Raw genomic sequence first — 24,027 nt, 5'->3', positions numbered from 1 at the left:
GACAATCCTTTCTCCTTTAGGTTTGGAACACTTAACTTTCACAATAGGATCTAGAGAGAATATTCTATGATGAACATTAACATATTTGGAATGATCAATCCTATTGAGAATATCTTTATCTTTCTTTTTCTTGTCAACCTCAGCATTAAAGTGTTTAATCGCAGTCATATGTTTAGCTAATAATTTATCAGTAGAAGCAACTTTTAGGGCTAATTTCCTGAGAAAAATGTTGTCTCGTGTAACAACATTTTTCTCAACAATAAAAGATCCAGCGTCTTCTTTAAATAGACCTTATTCAGCAAAAACCTTAGAAAGATTTGTGATATTGGGACCTTTTCTACGTTTAACAGGGTCAGAGGTCGAAGTTGAAGATTTGCGCTTTTTAGAGAGGGCCTGATCATCATCTGATTCTATGTCACTATTGAGATGTTACTCCCCCTAAGGCTAAGACTCCCCCTCAACCTGATAATCAAATGGGAAAACTACAGTAAGTGGAATAGCAACTTGAACAGCGTCACCAATAAAGCAAGTTCTAGAAATCCTTCTTCATCTTGATCAATGAATGTAGAAGCTTCACCATCATAATATGTAGATACATAATCAACTTGTAGATCAGATGCAGGTGGTTTTGAACTCTCCCTCTTTTTGACATTATTATAGGATACACCAGTAGCAACTAGAGGTGAGGGAGTAGGGGTTGGTTCTTTTGAAGTAGTTTCAACTACAGGAGTAGCATGAGAAGGTGGAGGAAGTAGTGTGGAACCAGTATTTTGAGGTTTTTGATTACTTAAGGGAGGAGGTGGTGGTTGAGGAGGTACACCTGATGATGGAGTAGTTAAGGAAGATGGAAAAACAACTCTCGTGATAGAAGCAACATCTTCTTTGATAGCAACAATATCTCTTTCCAATATATCTTGATGTTCAACAAAAATACTAGTTAACCCAATAAGTGTCCGAAGAGCAATAAGAACCTGGGTAGGAACATCAGGCTGATTAGGTTGATCATGATGAAACCCCCCCTCAGTTTGATCATGGGTCTGAGAGTTATGAGCAGATTGAGATTCACCAGCAATAGGACCAGGGAAGATTTCATTAGTTTCAAAGCCAAAATTATGTTAAGAGATAGTAGGGTAAACAAGTTCATCATGCTAAGCATATGAGGTGGATGACTGAAAGCGTATGTGAGTGTTTATTCTTGGTGGGGAATAAGCAACAACAGAGGGACCAGGTCATCTTAAAATAGGTCTCTTCACAGTAACTGATGAAGATCCAGTGTCCATCGCATCAAAATCATCTTCTGTAGAATCTTCCTCACCATCACTATCTTATTCTTATTCAGTATCCTTAGGTTCATAAAACACTTCATCAGGCTCTTCATCAGAAACATATAAGGAAGCCTGGACTCCTAATGAATTATAGGGACGAATAGTAGCTTCATATGGATTTAATATATAATTAGCCTTCCATTGAGTAACAGGAGGATCATCTAGAGTAAGAATGGCTTTGATCAACTTTCAAGACATGATGGATTTGGAAATATAATCATCAACATCACCATTGTAACCATATCCAATGTGAGCAAGAACTAGAGAGAGCCAACGAGGATAAGGAACATAAGAAGTCCTCTTTTTTCCTGAGATGGAGACAATAAGCTAATCAAATATAAGCTGAGCAAAGTCTAAATGCTTGCTCTTCCCCATGACATATAAAATACGCATCTCAAACAAGTTCAGCTGATCAAGACTCCCAGTTTTGTGCCCTAGGCACTTGCCAATAACACCAGTCAGATACTTTCATCCAACAAGAAGACATTGATGCAAAATCAACCCGGTGCATTTTCCTTTCTTTGAAGAATCATAACCCTGATTGATAATGGCTATCATGTATTGTTTCTCAAAAGGAGAGACTAAAAAATTAACAAAGTTGGGAAGACGAAGAGTATCCCTAAGAATTGAGACATAGAGACAAATTGCATGTAGGCCATCTCCAATGGTTCCTTGAATGATATCAGGATGATCACTATAGGTGCAAGTATAGTCGAACTCAAAGATATTATAGGGCAAGAGTAAATTAGCAGTGTCAACAAGTATGTATCTCAGCAGATGACTTTTCAAGAACTCAACAAAGAATTCTAGTCCTCTATTCTTGTTTTTGATGGGAATAACATCAGAGAATGCAACATTGGTGGATTTGATCATAATGGGAGTTGTTGGTGTGTTGCGAGATTTGCGAATGTCATTAGTTGGAGCGTAGACAAGAAGTGGTGAAGACATGATTGTAGGCTAGAGTTTTTCATAGGGTTTTGCTGATAGAGAAATCTTTGGGAGATGATGATCGTAAACCCTTGAATAGGAAATTATTTTCCTTTTATAGTGTATGGAAGGATAATATATGACGTAATCAACAATCATTCAAAATAAAGATTCACCGTAATTTTCGAATCCCACTAACCGACTCTTCCATGTTAATCCAAAAGTCACCCTTTCCCAACGTTTATGAGAACACGCTATAGAGACTTTTGAGGCATAATCAGTGAGAACACATATACACAGGTGAATAAGGTGGGATAAAAAGAATGTTTCAATCGCTGTATGGTGTAACACAGGATATCTTCAACATATGATGGTTTCATGCTCACACAGTGTATGTTTTATTACAATGGTTATTAGACATCGGTTTGTTATTTTATGCCTCACACGCTGTATGGGATTATATAACGTGATCCTAGACACTTGGTTGCTGAAAATCCCTTAATTTATGGTTTATTACAGAAATTCTTTGACATCAGCATTTAGAATGTTTTACTCACTATAAGTGTCATAGTAAGATCATTAACATGGGGGAGAGATGTTTCATTAACTATTGGTTTGACAGCCAATCACTAACATCAAGGAAGATGACAGTAAGATCTAGGAAAGAAGATTCCTCCATTAATCAGATGATGGAACAATATCATACCTCAACATGAGAGATCATGGACATAAGTTACCTTTTGTTTTTCAAGGACTAGACAACTAACTCTTGCGTTGATGACATTGTAATCAGGGCAAGCCTCAGGGTAATGTAAAGTGATACAACAGAACACTTGACTTGATACATACTACAACATGTTTCTAGGGACAGGGTCAGGAGAAAAGACAATATTTAAAGAAAACAACCAAGCCTTATGACAAGAGTTTCTTGAGAATGACCAAGCAATCTCACTAATAAAAATAAATCAATGCATATTGTTCAGGGTGAGTGGGTGACTCAATGACATCTCAGCAGATGGTCTCCCCGATGAGATACTTAGAGAGATTTAGCCACATTCACAATAATGCTTCTAGGGACATTTTAAGTTCAAGTTTCATGCTAGAATAAGATATTATTTGTCAATTCTTTAGTAAGGTACAAAACAAAAATAAAAATAAAAATAAAATGAGTTAGTCAAAGAGGAAACCATTAAAAAGAGGAACATGCAGCTTTTTCAGTAAGACCATAATCGTTCGGATTTTGCATATCTTTCAAATTAATGCTCATTATAGTATTTCCCCCTTTTCAAGATATCTGACTTTTAAAATCTGTTTATAACAAGGAGACATGTTAGAGAACATTTCACATACTCAACCTCATATATTTCTTTTTAAACGAGAGAAGAATTACCCTATTTCTTTGAAGAGAACATCATTCTCATGGATAGAAAACTTCAAGTTCATCACCATGAAAAAAAGGCTCAGAAGAACACAATCTTTGTAACCATCGAGTTAAAGGTATGTAATCTTTGTAACCTTCGAGTTACGCAAATCAACAAGCGGATAATCAAAGGAAAAAATGATTATGAACCATGAGATAAGAGACAAGAACCATTATGAAAATAATGGATACTTGAATATCTAATGGAAGACGGTGAAGAAGTGTGTAGCTTCTATGGAAATTAGACGTGCCTCCCACATTATATTCACCTGAATCCATAGAAATAGGTGATGGGTTATGAAGAGGCAATAAGATCACTCATAAGAGATGTCTAGATGCCAGTTCTTCCTTATCGTGTGTCGACAGTAAGATGCTCAATGCTGAACTTACCAAAAATCACCCTCAAACTGAAAGTTGCACCCGCTGATGTGAAGATGCAGTGTCATCTGAGGTCAGTCATGAAACCAAGCTCAATGATAAGAAATGCAGATGAGAAAGTCGCAGAGAAAGCTTTGAAGAAGATAAATGCATGATCCTGAACCTTGTGCTTGAGAGGAAAAATACAAAAGGGTTTAAGCATTAGAAGATATTAGGAAACAATGTATACTCCTTTAGTAAGAAAAATGTAAAATAAATAAGTAATAAAAATATTTTTGTGTTTTAGATTTTATGAAAAACAAAGGACATAAAACTTGTTTTTGCAATGAGCATAAATTAAAAATATAGAAGTTTGAAATCACACTAGCAAAGTACACAAAACTAGAAGAAACAAAACTCTTAAGACGTGGATATCATGCCCAATTCACCAATAAGAAAGATAATATTTTGTACATTTTATGGCTTGGTGAATGTATCAACGAGTTGGTTATCAGTGGGAATATACATCAGCTCAATCTTTCCTTTTTGAACGTTATCCCTGTTAAAGTGGTGCCTGATCTCAATATGATTGGTATTGGAGTGTTGGATAGGATTTTGAGTGATTAGAATAGCACTTCTATAATCACAACATTTGGAGTCTTCAAAATTTTGAAACCATAGTCAAGAAGCTGATTCTGAATCCAAAGAATTTGGGGACAACATCTACACTAGCAACATACTCAACTTCCGCGGTTGAACAAGCTACAAATGATTGTTTCTTGTTGGATCAACTTATCAATCTATTCCCCAAGAGCTGACAACCACCAAATGTACGTTTACGGTCTAGGAAACAACATGTATAGTTAGAATTAGAAAATCCAACTAATTTGACATCAGGATTACGAGGATACCAAATACCAAGATTTGAAGTGTGCTTTAGATATCGAAAAATACACTTTACAGCAAGAAGATGTGACTCCTTTTGTTTTTCTTGAAAATAAGCACACATCGGTGACTAGTTGTAAGATAGAGCAGTGAACCAATCATTCCTCTATACAAAGTGGAATTAACATCAGTGTCATCTGAATCAACATAAATCTTTAAGGAAGTTAACTTTGGAGTCTTTACAATTAGTAAATGAAATTTTTTTCAACATATCAGTAACATATTTACCCTGACAAATAAATATTCCACTGGACATCTTCTTAAATTGAAGACCTAAGAAAAAGATCATTTCACCCATCATGCTCATCTCAAATTTCTTGGACATAACATCAGCAAACTCCTTGCTCAAATCTTCATTTGTAGATCCAAAAATAATATCATCGACATATACTTGAGCGAGAATGAGATCTGTTCCTGATTCATTTATGAAAAGGGTATTATCAATAGCTCCTCTATTGTACCTATTTTGAAGAAGATATAACTGAAGGGTTTTGAGCATTCTAACACTCCTAAGGTGTACATGCAACCCTAGAAACCTTGGATTATGTTTTACTAAGATACATGCAAATTTGATTTTCCAAGGTTCTTAACCTAACTAGCATGGCATGGGGAACTTTGAAACATAAAAGCTAGTAGGAGAACATACCTTTCTTATTGATTGGATTCCTTGAGAACCTTGTGAGCCTAGCACCTCAAGTGTGATGCCTCAAATGTTTCACACAACACCACAACTCTTGGAATAACTTTGAGAGAAGTCCACACTCACTCAAAATCGGCTAGCCCTCTTGTTCTACACATAGTGCCGATTTTGGTAGCCCATGGGGTCCTTTTATAGTTGTGTCACAAGTAGGGTTACACCATGTAAACCCTAATTGACATGACTTTTCATATTCCATGATCCATGGGTTTTAGCCTCCATGGAGCATCCACGGAGCACCTTATGGATTTAGCCCAATCCAATAAACCATGGATCATTAGCCCACTATAAAAGAAGGGATGATTTACACAATCAACCCCATATATTTAATTAGTCTCCTTTTTGATCACCAAATTAATTCTAAATTAATTCTTGATCAAAACTAATTAAATAATATTATTAATATATTAGAACTTGTAATATATTAATAAACCATAAGTGTCCTTTCTCTCATTTAGTCTATCCAAGTGTTGCAATGCCATGCAACCCCAATGGACCATGCCAACCGAGTCAAGTACATTCCAGAAATAGTTATGAACTTAGACACCTAATCCAACAGTCTCCCACTTGGATAAGTCTAATAACTATAACTGCAAGAATGACTTCAGGAACCGATTAGCAATCGTAGCTCTTTCAAAGTATCGCGGAACTGAGATGATGATGATACGCCATTTAAGATAAGTGATCATATAATCCTTTGTTCTAGATATCAGCCGGACAAATACATGGAACAATGTCTTACTTATTGTCCAGCAGTTTGTTTCCCGATTTCCGATTTGTTTGACATAGAACTTAATCGAACACATCAATTTAGTTCTGACCAAGCCCGGTACATAGGTCACAACAAAATCATCGAGGGGCCCAAATATCGCTTCTAATCCAAGAAGGAACAGATAAACTTCGACTCATATGCTTGTTCTACTACTTGTTGAATTATACACAAAGGCACGTTTTAAACATCGAGTTAGCAATGCGTTTTCGTACAATCAATGTATAACCAACTCATAGTCAATAACTCATATCTCTAGGTTTGAAGACTTATATGATATTACCGTCTCACGATCACTCGAGATAAATTCCATGAAGTGATACAAGCGAGCGTGGGTTGAATCCAATACTCATAACTTATGAGCACTCATGAACGTTGTAGCAACCCTTGCTATGTCCAACACTTTAGACATCTACAAGCAAGCTTCATGACAGTGTTGATTCATATCTACTTCCAACATATGACCGACTGCGGAGAATTTGAATAATATGATGTACCATAACATAATTATTCTGGAAGTCAAAACATGTAAAATGAAATGATAGTAAACGATTGACAAAAGATAGCAACACTTTACTTATAAATAAACAAAAAATTTTGTTTATCATCAAATGTCAATTACGCTTTACAAATTTCAAAGCTATCTAATTTCTAAAACTAATATCATCCTTTAGCACTATGAGCCTCGCATGCTGAAGATGCTTAACCCTACCCACTCCCTTCGTGAGGGGATCTGCTGGGTTCTCATCCGATGATACCATCTTTGCCACAAGGAGTCCTTCTTCTATTCAATGTCTGATGAAATGGTATTTTCTGTCAATGTGTCTGGATCTTCCGTGATCCCTTGGTTCCTTGGCTAAGGCAACTGCACTTTCACTATCACAGAAAATCTCCATAGGCTCCTTTATAGCTGGTACAAATCCAAGGTCTCCAATGAAGGTTTTTAGCCATATAGCCTCCTTTGCTGCCTCGCTTGCTTCTATATACACTGATTCGCAAGTTGAATCAGCCACTGTCTCCTGCTTGGAACTTTTCCACGTAATTGCTCCTCCGTTTAAGGTAAAGACCCAGCCTAACTGAGAGCGGAAATTATCCATATCAATCTGGAAGCTAGCATCACTATACCCCACTACTCTCAAGTCATCACTCCCACCAAGGGTAAGGACCCAGTCCTTAGTCCTCCGCAGGTACTTGAGAATATTCTTTACCGCAGTCTAGTGAGCCTTGCCAGGGTTCCCCTGATATCTGCTGACCATGCTTAAAGCAAAGGCTACATCAGGACGAGTACAAGTCATATCATACATGATCGAGCCTACAGCAGAAGCATACAGTACTCGACTCATTTCAGCTATCTCAGCCTCTGTACTCGGGCTCCGAGTCTTACTCAATCTGGTGTTACTCTAGATCGGTAACTCTCCTTTCTTGGAATTCTGCATGCTGATCCTATTCATCCACCTTATCCAAGTAGGTACTCTGACTAAGTCCAATTGGTCTCTTACTCCTGTCTCTCAAAATTCTTATCCCTAGGATATAGGCAGCTTCACCAAGGTCCTTCATAGCGAAACACTTCCCAAACAAGGACTTCACTTCCTGCAGAGTTGGGATGTCGTTTCCTATGAGTAGTATGTCATCCACATACAATACCAAAAAGCTAACTATACTCCCACTAGCCTTGACATATATACAAGATTCATCTTCTCTCCTCGAAAAGCCAAACTCTTTGACTTTCTCATCGAAACAAAGATTCCATCTGCGAGGTGCTTGTTTCAATCCATATATGGATTTCTCAAGCTTACACACTCTATTAAGGTACTCTGCACTGAAAAAACCCTCTGGCTGGCTCATGTAAACATCCTCAGCCAACTTTCCATCAAGGAAAGCGGTTTTGACATCCATTTGCCATATTTCATAATCATGAAATGCAGCAATGGCTAGCATAACCGTAATCGACTTAATCTTCGCTACTGGTGAAAAGGTCTCATCATAATCAACTTCCGGAGTTTGAGAAAAGCCCTTTGCAACCAGTCGTGCCTTATAAGTGCGTACATTACCATCCATGTCGGTCTTCTTCCTGAAGATCCATTTGCACCCGACTGTCTTACGACCTGGTACATTGTCAACCAAGTTCCAAACTTGATTGTCATACATGGACTGTATCTCGCTGTCCATAGCCTCTTTCCATTTAGCAGCCTCAGGGCCTGTCATGGCTTCCGTGTAGTTGTTAGGTTCATCCAGACTTACCAGTGTGCTATCACTGATAAGTGTATCACGTTCCGTAGTAATATGGAAACCATAGTAATGCTCAGGTGCATTCCTAACTCTCGTGGAACGCCTCAGAGGTACAGACTCGTCAGTCGGATCAACATGAGTTTCCTCCTCAGGTTGATTGCTAGGGTTTGAGGTTCCTTCACCACTTGACTCCTGAATTTATTCAAGGTCAATTTGTCTCCCACTGTTTCCTTGGCTTATGAACTCTCTCTCGCGAAAGATTCCTCTCCTTACTACAAAGACCACATTATCACTGGGTCTATAGAAGAGGTAACCAATGGAATTTCTGTGGGTAGCCGATGAAAATACACCTCTTACTTCGAGGTTCGAGCTTATCGTGAGTCTCGCGCCTCACGAAAGCCTTGAAACCCCAAATCTTGATGTGATCTAGATTGGGAACTTTTCCAGTCCACATCTCGTGAGGTGTTTTGGCAACCTTCTTTGTATGGAATAGATTAAAGATACGGGCGGCAGTCTCTAAGGCATACGCCCAAAATGAGATTGGTAGTGAAGCTCGACTCATCATGGAACGAACCATGTCCAACAAGGTCCGATTACGCCTCTCAGCTACACCATTCAATTGCGGTGTCCTGGGAGGTGCCAATTGTGAGACAATCCCACATTCTTTAAGATAGTCAAGGAACTCTGTACTAAGATACTGACCACCTCGACCGGATCGAAGCATCTTAATGTTCCTGCCCAACTGATTCTCCACTTCCTGTTTAAACTCTTTGAACTTTTCAAAGGTTTCTGACTTATGCTTGATTAGGTAGACATATCCATATCTACTATAATCATCAGTAAAAGTCACATAGAAGCGGTTAGCATCCCTTGTGGCGGTTGTGAAGGGTCCAAACACATCAGTATGTACAAGATCCAACAAACCTTCACCCCTAACACAAGTACCAGTGAAGGGTGACTTTGTCATTTTCCCAAGCAAACAAGATTCACAACTATCATCCGAATTTATGTCAAATGACTCCAAGACTCCATCCTTTTGGAGTTGGCCTATGCGTTTCTTGCTTACATGTCCAAGACGACAATGCCATAATGATGCTTTATCCAAACTAGTGGAACAATCGATACACATCACATTATTTCCTAGGTTATCTACAACCGACACAGTTTCATATACACCATCACAAGGTAATGCTTTAAAATAAAGAACATTATTAAAGAAAGCATTAATACCACCACATTCGTTATCAAACGAAAAGGTAAAACCTTGTTTGTACAAACCATGAAAGGAAATAATATTTCTCGCCATTTCAGACGAGTAACAACATTTATTCAAATCTAATGTTAACCCACTACTTAGCAACAAAGAATAAACTTCAATCTCGGTGACATGTGAAACTTTCCTATTCCCCATGATCAAGTTTATCTTCCCATGCTCCACATTCTCACTTCTTCTTAGTCCCTGCAAATCAGAACATATGTGAATACCACAACCTGTATCAAGGACCCAAGAATTAGAATAGGGTGAGTTATTAGACAATATAGTGTAAATACCTGCATGGTTGGGTTTCACTTTCCCATCCTTAACATCTTGCAGGTACTTTGGGCAGTTTCGCTTCCAGTGCGACTTTTCATGGCAATAGAAGCATTCAGCCTCTTTAGGGTTAGCAGAAGGAGTGACAGAACCTCTTATGGTTCCACTCGAAGAGGAGCCATCAAGGGACTTTCCCTTGGTACCCTTCGAAGGGCTCTTCCTCTTATTCCCTCTACCTTTCCCGATTGCCAAGACAGGGGCCGCAGTAGGAGTAGGAGTAGTAACAAGCGACTTACCTTTAAGACCACTTTTCGCGGTCTTCAAAAGTCCTTGAAGTTTGCTGAGTGTAACTTCCTCCTTGTTCATGTGATATGTCATCCGAAATTGATCATAACACGAAGGTAAGGAGTGCAAAATGATGTCCATTTCCAACTCCTCGGGGAAGTTCTCAATCAATTTCAGCAAGCGGTCCACATACCTTTGCATTTTCTGCATGTGGCCCGTGATGGGTTCACCATCCTTCATCTGGGTTGTTATCATGGAGGAGATGATGTCATACCTCTCTTGACGAGCACTTTGATGGTAGCGGTCCATAAAGTCCTGGTGCATCTCAAAAGGGTAATAGTCCTCATAGGACTTTTGGAGCTCGGCTGTCATCGTGGCCAACATGATACATGCCACTTTGGTGGCATCTCTCTCATGAGCCCGGTATTCAGCGATCTCCTCAGGAGTAGCAGACGACTCATCAAGTTCCTTAAGCTCCTTGTCGAGGACATATTCATTGTCCTCGTAACGAGTGACCACCCTGATGTTCCGGATCCAATCCATAAAGTTGGAACCATCGAAGATGACTCTCCCACAAAGGTTCATGAGAGAGAAGGAGCCGGTAGGGTTTGAGCCAGAAGCAACATTGTTGGAAGACATCTGAAAAGAAGAAAGACAAGTTTAGATTAGATATAAAGATAATCCTTAATAAGACACCCTAATGTAATATTAAAGCTAGGACCCAACACAATATTTTATAACTTAGAAGAGGGATGCCGTAATCCAAGCTATAAAATATTTGAGGGTAGGTGAATGACGATTCACCAATTTCCACCATGAAAAAACAAAATAAATTATTAGGTTTTAATTGGTTTTGAAACTCCTAGATTCTATTGAGATTCATTGAACTTTTCAATGGCATGTTTCAATATCGAGTGTGCCCTTCAAGTTTTGTGATTGGGATGCCGAGGATCACAGAACAAGGTGTGAATTAACCATGCAAATTACTTGGTACTCTTAATGTTTATCACCTAACCGATGTGCTGGTTAACCACATGCGCTCCACCGATCTATGATAAAACTTAAGCCACCCTTTGCCTACCTTGTTAAGTCCAGGTTAGTGTGTCGGTTAACCACACACACTCCACTAACGACTTAAGCAAAGTGCAAAGTGTAATTTCATGGGTTAGCACCATATTCACATTTTCCTGAAGTAACTAAGATTGAGAATTTATAAAAACATTTAGTTACTTTATAACCATCATACTTTTAATGAGGATTTAAAGTCATTATCCTACCCGTTCGGCTAACGACCCTCCACCAGTCAAGGAAGCGGTGGGAGAGAGTGGACACCCATTAAGCTGCCGTTTTATAGGCAACAACCTTATACCCCCATATAGACCGACTTTGTGAATGAGGCCTACTAACGGTAAAACGACTTGATCTTATATATATATATATATATATATATATATATATATATATATTATTAACTTATAATATATATATATATATATATATATATATATATATATATTATTAACTTATAATATTATAAAGTATAAGGGTTGAATTTTAACGTTTTAAATTCTAGGGGTTGGAACTAAAGTTTTTAAAGTGACTTTACATGTTCCAAAACTTGAGGGCAAGTTTTGTATCTTTCAAAACTTTTCAACTTTCATAACTTATGAGTTAATGGTTTATTAAAATGAAGACTCTTCATTTTATGTAACTTATGTGTTTCTTTAATGGACTTTAAAAGAATGACTTTTGGTAATCCATAACTTGAGGACAAATTAGGGATTCCATTAAAACACATCAAGATCAAGAATTAAACTAACAAACTATTTGTAAAATAATTCCTATGATCTTCTAAACTCATAAGTGTATGAACATTCATATCAACAATTTCAAGAATTATAAATAACACATACAAAACTTGTAATTTTGATAATAGCCATTGTAAATGGATTAGCGTAACCATTACACAATCTAAAACAAGTTTTATAAGACCAAAACAATTTAGGGTAATGTTTCTAGTCCATTTCCAGCAGCAAAACTCGAAAATCTGCATTCAGGGCCTCCTACTCGTCGAGTGCAAGAACCTACTCGACGAGTAGGATGAAATAACACATGGACTCGTCGAGTCCCCCCATCGAATCGACGAGTTCACTCAGCAGAATTCATAAATCTTTAGTTTTTTCAACAATTTGCATGAAGTATCAAGAAAACAAACCTGGTTCTGATACCACTGAAGGGTTTTGAGCATTCTAACCTCCTAAGGTGTACATGCAACCCTAAAAACCTTAGATCTATGTTTTACTAAGATACATGCAACTTTGATTTTCCAAGGTTCTTAACTTAACTAGCATGGCATGGGGAACTTTGAAACATAAAAGCTAGTAGGAGAACATACCTTTCTTGTTGCTTGGATTCCTTGAGAACCTTGTGAGCCTAGCACCTCAAGTGTGATGCCTCAAATGTTTCACACAACACCACAACTCTTATAATAACTTTGAGAGAAGTCCACACTCACTCAAAATCGGCTAGCCCTCTTGTTCTACACATAGTGCCGATTTTGGTAGCTCATGGGGTCCTTTTATAGTTGTGTCACAAGTAGGGTTACACCATGTAAACCCTAATTGACATGGCTTTTCATATTCCATGATCCATGGGTTTTAGCCTCCATGGAGCATCCATGGAGCACCCTATGGATTTAGCCCAATCCAATAAACCATGGATCATTAGCCCACTATAAAAGAATGGATGATTTACACAATCAACCCATATATTTAATTAGTCTCCTTTTTGATCACCAAATTAATTCTAAATTAATTCTTGATCAAAACTAATTAAATAATATTATTAATATATTAGAACTTATAATATATTAATAAACCATAAGTGTCCTTTCTCTTATTTAGTCTATCCAAGTGTTGCACTGCCATGCAATCCAAATGGACCATGCCAACCGGGTCAAGTAGATTCCAGAAATAGTTATGAACTTAGACACCTAATCCAACAATAACATCAGCGTATTATACCATGCCCTTGGAGCTTGCTTCAGACCATACACATCCTTATCCAACCGGTAGACATGATCAGAGAATTATTTGCTTTCAAAGCCAGGAGGTTGTTTTAGAAAAACTTCGTGCTCAAGATCCCCATGCAAAAATTCCCTTTTAACATCCATCTGAAAAACCTTAAAATTCATAAAAGATGCATAAGCTAGAAAGAGATTGATAGCTTTAAGACGTGCAACAAGGGCAAACGTTTCGTCATAATCCAACCCTTCCAGTTGACTAAAACCCTGGGCAACATGTCTACCTTTGTTTCTTGTCATGATTTTGTATTCATCGATCTTGTTTCGAAACACACGTCGAGTACCAACAACTATTTTGTCTTGCGGACGAGGAACAAGAGTCCATACGTTGTGTCTTTTAAATTCATACAGTTCATCTTGCATAGATCTAATCCAGTCAACATCATCCAAAGTATCATTTAACTTCTTAGGTTCAATGAGTAAGAAAAGTTTACAAACATGGAAAAATTTGAGGAAGCTTGACGATGATTACAAACACCAACAGTAGGATCTCCAATAACTTACGAGAGAGGGTGATCACGAACATCATGGAGGTAAGGTTGATAATAAGAAGTAGTGTTATCATCAGTAGGAAGCTCAGACTCAGGATGAGAAGAAGCATCATCTTCAACAATGACTTCAGAATCAAGACAAGGAGAAAATGAGCAATCTTGATCAAGAATTGACGAAATAGATGGATCAACAATAACATGATCATCATAACCAAGTGATTCAAGAGATGAGAAAGTGACGAACTCATCTAAAGTTGAACCATAATGATCAATAGAATATTTGGAATAAGAATTCTCATCAAACTTTACATGAATTGATTCTTCAACAATTTGTTTTCTCAAATTGAAAACCCTGAATGCCTTTGAAATGGACGAATATCCCAAAAAGATACATTTGTCTGTTTTTTCTTGAAACTTTGAGAGCTAATCCTTCTGATTCAGAAGATACATTTGTCTGTTTTTTCTTGAAACTTTGAAACTTTCTACTTTTAATCAGCTCATATGAAGTTTTTCGATGACGCTTCACAATGATTGGCCGATTCTGAGTAAAGGAAGCATTATTAACAACTTCAACCCAGAATGAGAGAGAAAGACCAACATCAATGACCATTGTTCTTATTGCTTCAATAAGAGTCTTGTTACGACGTTAAGCAACTCCATTTTGTTCAAGGGTTCTAACAGCTGAGAAGTTTTGAACAATACCTTTCTCTTCACAAAAACTTTCAAGAGTAACATTTCTAAACTCAATTCCATGATCACTCCTGAGTTGCTTGACTTTACCATCATATAATACTTCACTTTGTTTGATCAGAGAGATGATCTCATTAGCGACATCACTCTTGTTGCATAAAAACATAACCCATGTGAATCTTGAAAACTCATTAACAATAACTAATGAGTATATTTTTCCAACAGGTCCAAACAAATCCATATGCAAAAGATGAAATAGATCAATGATAGTGGAATATTGCTTTGGTTTGAAAGAAAACTTGGCTTTTTTCTTTTTCAAAAGCAACACAAACTTTATCTTTGAAAAATCTCATCTAAGGCAAACCTCTCACAAGCTGATCATTAGATATTTTAGATATAACTTTAAAGTTAAGGTGAGAGAGTCTCTTGTGCCACAACCAATTCAGCTGAGATTATGAACGAGAGAAGAAACAACGCGTAAGAGAATTATCAACGGAGAACATGTCCATGATGTAAATGTCACTTCGACATTTTGCGAATAGAACATTGACATTATTGGAGTCATTAATGTTTCCTTCATGCTTATTAAAGTAAACCTCATAATCAACATTACACATCTGACTAATTGAAATGAGATTGTGCATCATTCCTTTCACATAAGACACATTTGAAAATTAAATAGACTTGCATTTGATTGTACCAAAGCCTTTTGTTTTTCCTTTTCCACTATCTCCATAAGTGACTACGGGGCCATCTTTCTTCACATAATCCTACACGAGAGACTTGAATCCTGTCATATGTCGAGAGCATCCACTGTCTAGATACCATATGTGCTCTTAACCCTGTACCACTTATAAACAATTAGAGCACTCTAGTAACCTATTTTACAATGGGTTTAATAGTTGAAGATTTAGCAGAGTTAAAAATATTGTAGCATTCACCAGGGAGACAATTTAATGAATTTTTTTCTTCAACCATTTTTTGTTTCGAATTAAAATGTTATCTTCCCTTTTTTGTTTTCCTCAAATGTACAGTTTTCCAATTTATGAGATGGATCACCACATCTATAGCACTTCCGTATTCCATAACAAGTTTTTTTTGAGAAGGATTTTTGTTTTTCAAGAGACTTGGGTTTCTAAGGAGTAGAGACACTTTCATTTAATTTAAAAAATCTTTATTTAGTTTTAGAAACATGAGAATGATCAGTGCTACAAGATATGGTATCAGTGGTATGATACTCAGAGGGTGAACATTCAAAATTATCAGTGTCAGAAGTCACTGAGCAATCATGAGTATCATAATCACTGGTGGTGCATTCAGGGAATTCAAAAAGAATGTTCTTGACAGTATGAAAGTGACCATTAGAAGTAGGAAACTTAATTATGGTAGTAGTATTAGGACACTCATACTCACGATCAGGGGCTTGACAGATCGGTCAATAGCAGTTAGGGGAGTGACACACGAGGTAAGACCATTAGGATTAGTAACACAATGTTTGTCTATGAGGTGTTGATGATTTATAATACCACCACTTACAAATTTAGTATTATATTCATGAATAAGTTCAGTTTGGGTTGGAAAATTTCATTCTGATTCAATTTGCTTAAAACTATTAACAACTTCATCAAGACTTCTGATGTGTTTTATTATATATACCAAAAAGATTTAAATTTATAGTCCTAGTTATTCGATTTAGCTAAAACACAATTAGGTAGTACCTAGTCACGTAGTAGTAAAGTTGAGTAAGTAAGGAGTCGAACACAGGGAACAGTATTTTAATTGATAAGATAAATACTAATAAATAAACTAGAAAAAGAACTACGATTGGGGGGTTTTTATCTGATTTTGCAAGTTTAGATTTAACTTGGATAAATTACCAAAAACTTTTAAACTAAAGCAACAAGTAAAGATGATTTTAAACTCAAGAGATACAAATAATTCTGTTTAGATTTGAATTACCCTTTTTCCTATGGCTAATTTCAATACATGGATTAATTTCAGTTGGTCACCAAAGTAAATGTTACTAGAAGTCTTGATCCGATCTCCTAATGTTTTCACCAATTCATGATCTACTAGGCAATGGTCTTGCATAAGTGGGACACTTAATTGACAATGAAGATTTTGGGCTATGGATGATAAATATAAGGATTAATTATCTATGTACAAGACAAATAACCACATAACATAGATCAAGTAATGCTTTCTACAACAGTTTACACAACTAACCTTATCACCTAATCTAGGATTTTGATGAATCACTAGCTCTAGTAATTTAATGGCCATAAATAACTAGCATAACAAGTTTATTCAAACAAAGTGGTCATCTAACTACACAAAACTTGAATGATAAGCAATAACGATAGAAATTTTAACATACTAAATAGTGATATATCAAACACAACCTAAACCAACTTTAATTATCCATGAAAAGAGAAACTAATACATAGTATTATGGATCATCAATCTAAACGAAATTTAAAGGGTATTAACCCATAATCACAGAAGAAAAACACAAAATCAAATATAAAGCTTGGCTAAAAATGATTAAGTCTAGGAAAACCTAATGAATTATGTGGAATTCTTGCTCTATTCTCTTAAAATCTTGATCCCTAATCTTTTTTTGCCTTCTAAGGGTTCTTAGAAGGGTTTTAGTCTCTTTTCAATCACAACTCTCTGCCATAAGTCTCTGATTTCGACCTAAAGTCCAAAATATATATTTGCCTAATATTGGTCGCCACAACGTGACAATCTAAGTGTCACGTTGTGGGAAACATGTTAATCCCGTATGCGACAAGGCTTCCATGCTTGTTGGAGAAGGTTCTATAATTGACACGTGGTTACATCGTGACCTATATATGGTCCCGTTGTGAAAAACATCTTGATGCTTGAATCGAGAAAATTCCAAATGCCACGTCGTGGGATATATTCGCCCACGTCGTGGGAACTTCTATATGCTCAATTTTCTTCTTTATTCTCCTCTAAATGTAAGCTCCAAGCTCCAAGTTTCCAACTTTCTTCAATTTCACTCCTTTTTGCTTGAGAATGTCCTCTTTAGCTGCAAGATAGAAATTAAACATTATACGAACCAAATATCTTTTCATTTTACCAAAATAATGCTCAAATATATTAAAATAATGCATATATATATATATATATATATATATATATATATATATATATATATAACCATGAAAATACCCTACACTTGTCTTTTGCTTGCCCTTAAGCAAAACGTATTTTAAGACATCACATAGAACATCGAATACCAACATCACACAAAACAACCGGAATTGAACTTACTAATTATGTATCACCTCAACACACGTATTTGTGTCTAAAATATTATAAATAATTCTCGAATCCAAAATACTCACAATCTTCGTAAACGCTCCCCACTTATTTTGAACAACATTCATTTTATGCATCCCTCTAAATACATCCTCAGAAAACTTTCTTAACCTCAAAGTAATTTTTGTTAAATTTCGAAGCATACATATGATAAAAATAACCTAGAAAGACAAATTACAAATTTGACTTATAAGCCCTTGGCTTTTGGCAATTTTCCTTATTTCTTCACTTTATTCAAGATCTTCATACTTTGATAGCTTTTATTCACTCAATAAGTTTTACAACTTTTCTTTTTCGTTTCTTAATTTTTTTTTCACAACTTTTTTTACTTTTTTTTTCATAACTCACTTTTTTTTACTCAAACTAAAAACCTAAAAGAAAAACATATGCTTAAGCAAGAGCACTTAACCTCAACCCTTATTGGTTAAATGTATTAGTTTAAAGTACAATGACTACATAACCTTTTCTGGATACATTTGCAAGTCTATAAAATTAACTTTTAAAAAAAAAAAATTCTAGCATTTTTCTAATAATAATTTTAATGCTTGAAAATCCTTTTTCGACCCCTTACCCCACACTTATTTCACATAATGCCCTCATTATATGCATAAAACAGTTAAAGAACATAAAAGCAAATGAAAGGGAGAAAAAGGAACAGACTCCCCTAGGGTAGTATTCGGAGATTGAATATGATTTGTTGTGGGAAGGCTTGACATCTCTAAAAGTTGATGGAAACTGGACTCTGCAGCTTGTGAATGTGCCGCCAAAATAAAACCAAAAGCTTTGACTCCGAAAATATAGTGCGAAAAACTTCAAAAGAATGAGATGTTCAGGTGTCACAACGTAGAAAAGTACGCGCCACGTCGTGGAATCTAATGTGAAAATATTTGAATCGTGAGCAACTGGAATGTCACGACGTGACTAAGTGGTCACCACGTCGTGACCATGTAAATGTCGAAAAACTACTTTGAAATGAAATGTTATGCCACAATGTGAGATAAGTCTCGTCACGTCATCAGAGTTGGTATTTATCACAATCATCTTCTGCTAAAATTTCATTTCTTGGTATTTCTTCAATTTATTTCTAAATTGCACTAGGCTCTTTCTAAGTCTCATTTTTCTGTGGAAACTCTCAACATCTCTAACACACTCGATATGCACCCCACACTTATCGAAAGTTGTGGTTCTCGATTATAACCTTCAAACACTCTCGACTTTTCTTCTCTCTTGAAAATCATTTAATTTTTGCGACAATAAAAAAATCCTAGAGTAATACTTAGAAAATAAACATAAACATTCGGTTACATGATCAAAAAAAAAATAAAAATAAAACACACCAAAACAGAAGAAAATAATTCAAACCAAACATAAAAATTAAATAAAAAGGATAAAGGTTCACGCGTCGTCCTCGTCTCGGGATCCACTCGTCCGGACTTCAAAATCTCCAGTCGCCCATAATTTTTCCTATTTCCGGATATATGGAAATTGTTGTGACATATTGTCTGAGTGCTCAATGTGGAAATGTGAGAATAAAGTGTCTATAGATTGACTGAGGTAGTTTACTCCCCCACGAAGATTATCCAAATATGTACCGACCCGGTTTTGAAATGGGTCAGTCGGAGCTCCTCCTATGTGTACATCTCGTGGAGGACGTTGTGCTCGTTCTCCACCTCTCGGTCGTACATTCTGTCTTCCTCTTTTCCTCGGCTCCTCCACATCCTCAATCGGCACTACCAAGTCACCCGAAGGTATCCCGTAAGTACCTCCCAAGTTCACTACCACTCACATAGTCTCAAAGATATTAGTAATGAGATCAATGGCCGTAATATGAATTAAAGAGTGAACCATTCCCGGAACCAAAATCCATAGGACTTTTCTTGGTGGGTCATAGAATTTCCTCCCGTAATAGGACTCCCTGTTCGCGAGTTCCCCGCTTTTCCTCCCAATAATCTCGCCAACATATAAGGGATGTTACAAAAAATGCCTGGTGTGATAATACTCCAAAGATAAAACAAGTTTTGGGTGGAAACCTTGTTACCATGCCGCGTATGATTTATACTAAACGTTTTCGAGTCATACCTCTTGTTTGATATCATTCGCCAAAAAAAAATCTTGGGTGTCCGCAAAAAAAATCCCTTGAAGTATCTTGCAAAAACAAAGGAAACTGTGGAGACATATCTTCATTCTCTTCGTACAAACCCATTCGCCAATAAAATTCTAATAAACTGCATTCCCGATATTCCCCGCCTAGTCGGAATGCAAGTGCCCTTTCATAAGTTGGGTCCAACGAGTTTTCTTCAAAGTGAATGGTGTCAATGAATTCCACAGATAGCTCCTAACAAACAGGTTCTTCAATAGTGAACAAATTCTGCCATGCATTTCATGTAAGTGAAAATCCATTCCCTACATACCGCTTAGTCAAATATTGCTCCACTTGTTGCATAATCCTAAAGCCCCTTAACCATGCACAATCTATCACTGGAGAAACAATAAAGTCCTGGTTGTGAAGCCACCCCAAATGGTTGTTTTAACTTCTCAAAACATCTCGTGGAATACTTGCAGGAATTGGTACAATCGGTGTAAGTTTGACACATACCCTTGTGCTTGTTGTTGAGCTCTTCTTGGACCCATAATTCTACAAAATAACAAACAAACAAAGCACAAAAAACAAACCAAATGGATAAGAAAAACAGAAACTGAGTTCTGCTATTTTTCCAGACTTCACGTAGTGATAGAAGGATCGTTACGCCGTGAAGAAAATCGATCGCAAGGAAAATTCGTCATTCGTGGCATCTTTTAAACCAATTAATCCCATAATATGCATAGGGTTTTATCAAAATGCTATTCTAAACATACTAATCGTACATGCAATGTCAAATTCATAGTCAAAGTTCGAAATTTTGGGCAAATCTAACCCTAATCGCATCCTAATCTCAAATCAACTAAAACCTAACAAAATTTAGGGCAATAGGTCAATGTAAACATGTCTTGAAGTGGAATATTTAAGAAAATAGAAAGGAACAAATGATTTTTTTTTCGAAAATTGAAGTGTGGGGACCAAAAACAGAGCACGTCGTGAGTTTGCGTTGAAAGTGATAGTCAAATGGTTATTTTAGGTATAAAACATCTATCTAGTCCCCCCTTATCGTCATGTCATGACTGATAGATAGTCACATGGTGATGATCAATGTTTCAGAAAATTGGGACTTTTTTGAATCCCACGTCATGGCTATTGAATCGCCACGTCGTGGGTGTAAGTAAATTCCACAAACCCAATTTTTCTTTAAAAGTTGATAATAACCTTCACCACATTACTCTTATGACCCCACACTTGATTAAACTAGAGAACGAGTGAGTGATTAATCCTATAAAAATTAAAAATGAAAACGCAACGATAAACTGAAAATAAAAGGAAAGAAACATGCAAACCAAATTTGGGTTGCCTCCTAAGAAGCGCTTCTTTTGTAGGAGTTGTGAGCCGGACTCCTTCCCGCTCTATGTTGTGCCAGATGGGAGCGGAATCACCCTGTTCTCCTGTAAGTTGGTCCTTTTTCGTTTGTACGCCACAACCCTTCTCTTGTACGCTTTCTTTGAATTCTCTTTCTTTCTCGGGTTGTCGCTTGGATCATGTTTTCACTTGACTCATCACAACCACTTCGTCCTTCTTTTTATCTCTATTAGTGTCTTCCATTTGCATATATTCCTCTTCATCACTAGATTCTGCGTCTTCACTTGCTTCCTTGACTTGAGCTTGAGCTTTTGTAAAGGCAAAAACTTCAAAAACTAATGGAATTGATGCTCTAGGCTTGCTAATTTTCACTTCTTTCGTTGATTCGTCTTCCTTTGGCAAAGGACTATCCAAGGCTATCAACTCTTCTTCCATCATCTTCTCTAATTCTTCAAGCTCATTAACACCTTCCCTATTTTTTTCTTGTGTCTCTTTGTGATCTTCAACCATTTCTTCATCCATCCCATCCATAAAGAATATTTCATTATCGCTTGCTTGTGAATTTTTGGACTTTTTATCAACTCCAAATGTTATTTCTTCATTCCCCACTCGTAGCGTAAGTTTAGACTCACGAATGTCGACTAAAGCTCTTGTGGTGTTGAGTAGTGGACAACCAAGAATGATCAGTACCTCTTCATCTTCTTTCATGTCTAAGACCACAAAATCAATTAGAAAAATGAATTTTCCTATTTTCACCAATACGTCTTTAATGATTCCACGAGGATAAGTAACTAATCAGTACGCCATATGGATCACCATTATCGTGTTCTTCAATTTTGGTAAATTTAGGTTTTGGTAGAATAAATAAGGCATCAAGTTGATGCTAGCTCCGGAATCGGCCAAAACATAAATATTCGTTGCGTTTCCAAATTCACATGGCAAAGTGTGGCATCTTGGATCTCCCATCTTGGTTGGTATCCCTTCCATCACAACTGCTTAACATTGTTCATTTAGAACAACCTTAGACATATTTTCTAATTCTTGTCGAGTACAAAGAAGACCTTTTAGGAATTTTCCATATTCTGGCACTTTGCAATTGATTCGATGAATAGCGTGTTAATCGCGATCCTATTCACTTTCTCAATAAACATTTTGTGATCTTTCTCCAAAGGATTCAATCTTGCTTGGGACGAATAAGGAAGAGGTAGCTGATAAGGCTTAATAGGAGAAGTTTTAGAACTATCCTGCATGGGCCATGATGTGACATCATGCTTGTCACGTAGTGAAAACTGAGCACATGGATTTTTCGTTTGTTCCTTCGCTTCTTTTGACTGCTTTGAGGATAACCAGAGGCTTAAAAAGTGTTTCTTTTTTAGTAGATATTTCCATCACATGTGGTTGCGGTTTTGGTACGGAGTTTCTAGGAATTAAACATTCATGCATTAGTTTTGATAATTATCCGACTTGAGTCTCTGTGTTTGATATGGAGGCTTGTTGGTTTCTTAAGGTAGCATCAGTATCATTATGCCTCTTTTCACTAGCTTCCATAAATCTAGTTAACACCGATTCAAGGTCGGATTTTTTCTCGGGTGGTGGTTGTTCTTTTTGGTAAAATCCTTTCTCTTGTTGTTGGTATTTCTCATCCTTTTCTTTTCGATACTTGTCATAGGGTTTCCATTCCTTCTTATGTCTTCTCCAATCTTCATCATAACGATCACCGCTTGAGTAGCAAACTTATTCCTTCCTATTCTCATTCTCGTCCAAATTACAATCCTTAGTCAAATGTGGCTCATGATAGTTGTCACACCCAACTTGTATCATGTGAATGCATTGTCCCATCTTAGTGATCCACCTATCCATATTATCGAGCTTTTCCATCACCACCGCTAAATTGTCTGAAGCTCCATCACCATTTGCTTTTCCTCTTGTCACATCATCGCGAGGGTTGTGATATTCTCTTGAGTGCTTGGAAAACACTTCTATTTTAGCCTTGTTGGTTATCAGATCTTTCTTATTCATTGGACCTTGCGAGTCAGGCGCGAGTGCTCACATTGATTCCATCATAAAAAGTGGAGATTTCTTGTTGCACGTCTAGATCATGTTGTGGGAAGTTGGGAAGTAACCACTTGTAATATTCCCACACTTCGTATACAAAGTCTCCATCTAATTATTGCAAATTATGGATTTTCTTTTTGAGCTTTGCTATCTTTGAAGGATGGATGAATTGTTGGATGAATTCATTTCAAAGGTTGGTCCGTGTAGTGATCGCTCCAGGTGGAAGTGACTTTAACAAATCCTTTGTTGCTCCTGTAACTGTCACTGGAAGCATCCTTAGTAGCACCAAATCTCGTGTAACATTCGGGATATTGAAGTAGTTTGCAATGTCCAACACCCTATCAATGTGTCTATGGGCATCTTCGTGATCATTCCCAGAGAATGGAATATTTTTGAGCACAGTGAAGATATGTCATTTGAGCTCAAAG

The 24,027-nt window shown here is 36.8% G+C and overlaps 1 non-coding gene across 1 annotated transcript; it reads left to right on the top strand.

The window, feature by feature from the left end:
- The first annotated feature begins 23,637 nt into the window (after positions 1-23,637).
- On the top strand, positions 23,638-23,744 carry LOC145110528 (small nucleolar RNA R71). Its single transcript, XR_013709906.1, has one exon. It is a non-coding gene; the product is annotated as a small nucleolar RNA R71 (small nucleolar RNA).
- The last annotated feature ends 283 nt before the right edge of the window (positions 23,745-24,027 follow it).

Source organism: Lactuca virosa, chromosome 4 (assembly GCF_052849685.1).
Source record: "Lactuca virosa cultivar CGN04683 chromosome 4, Lactuca_virosa_CGN04683_v6, whole genome shotgun sequence".
Taxonomy (NCBI): Eukaryota; Viridiplantae; Streptophyta; class Magnoliopsida; order Asterales; family Asteraceae; genus Lactuca; species Lactuca virosa.
Note: the sequence above shows the minus strand (reverse complement) of the source record. Positions and strands in the feature narration are given on the sequence as shown.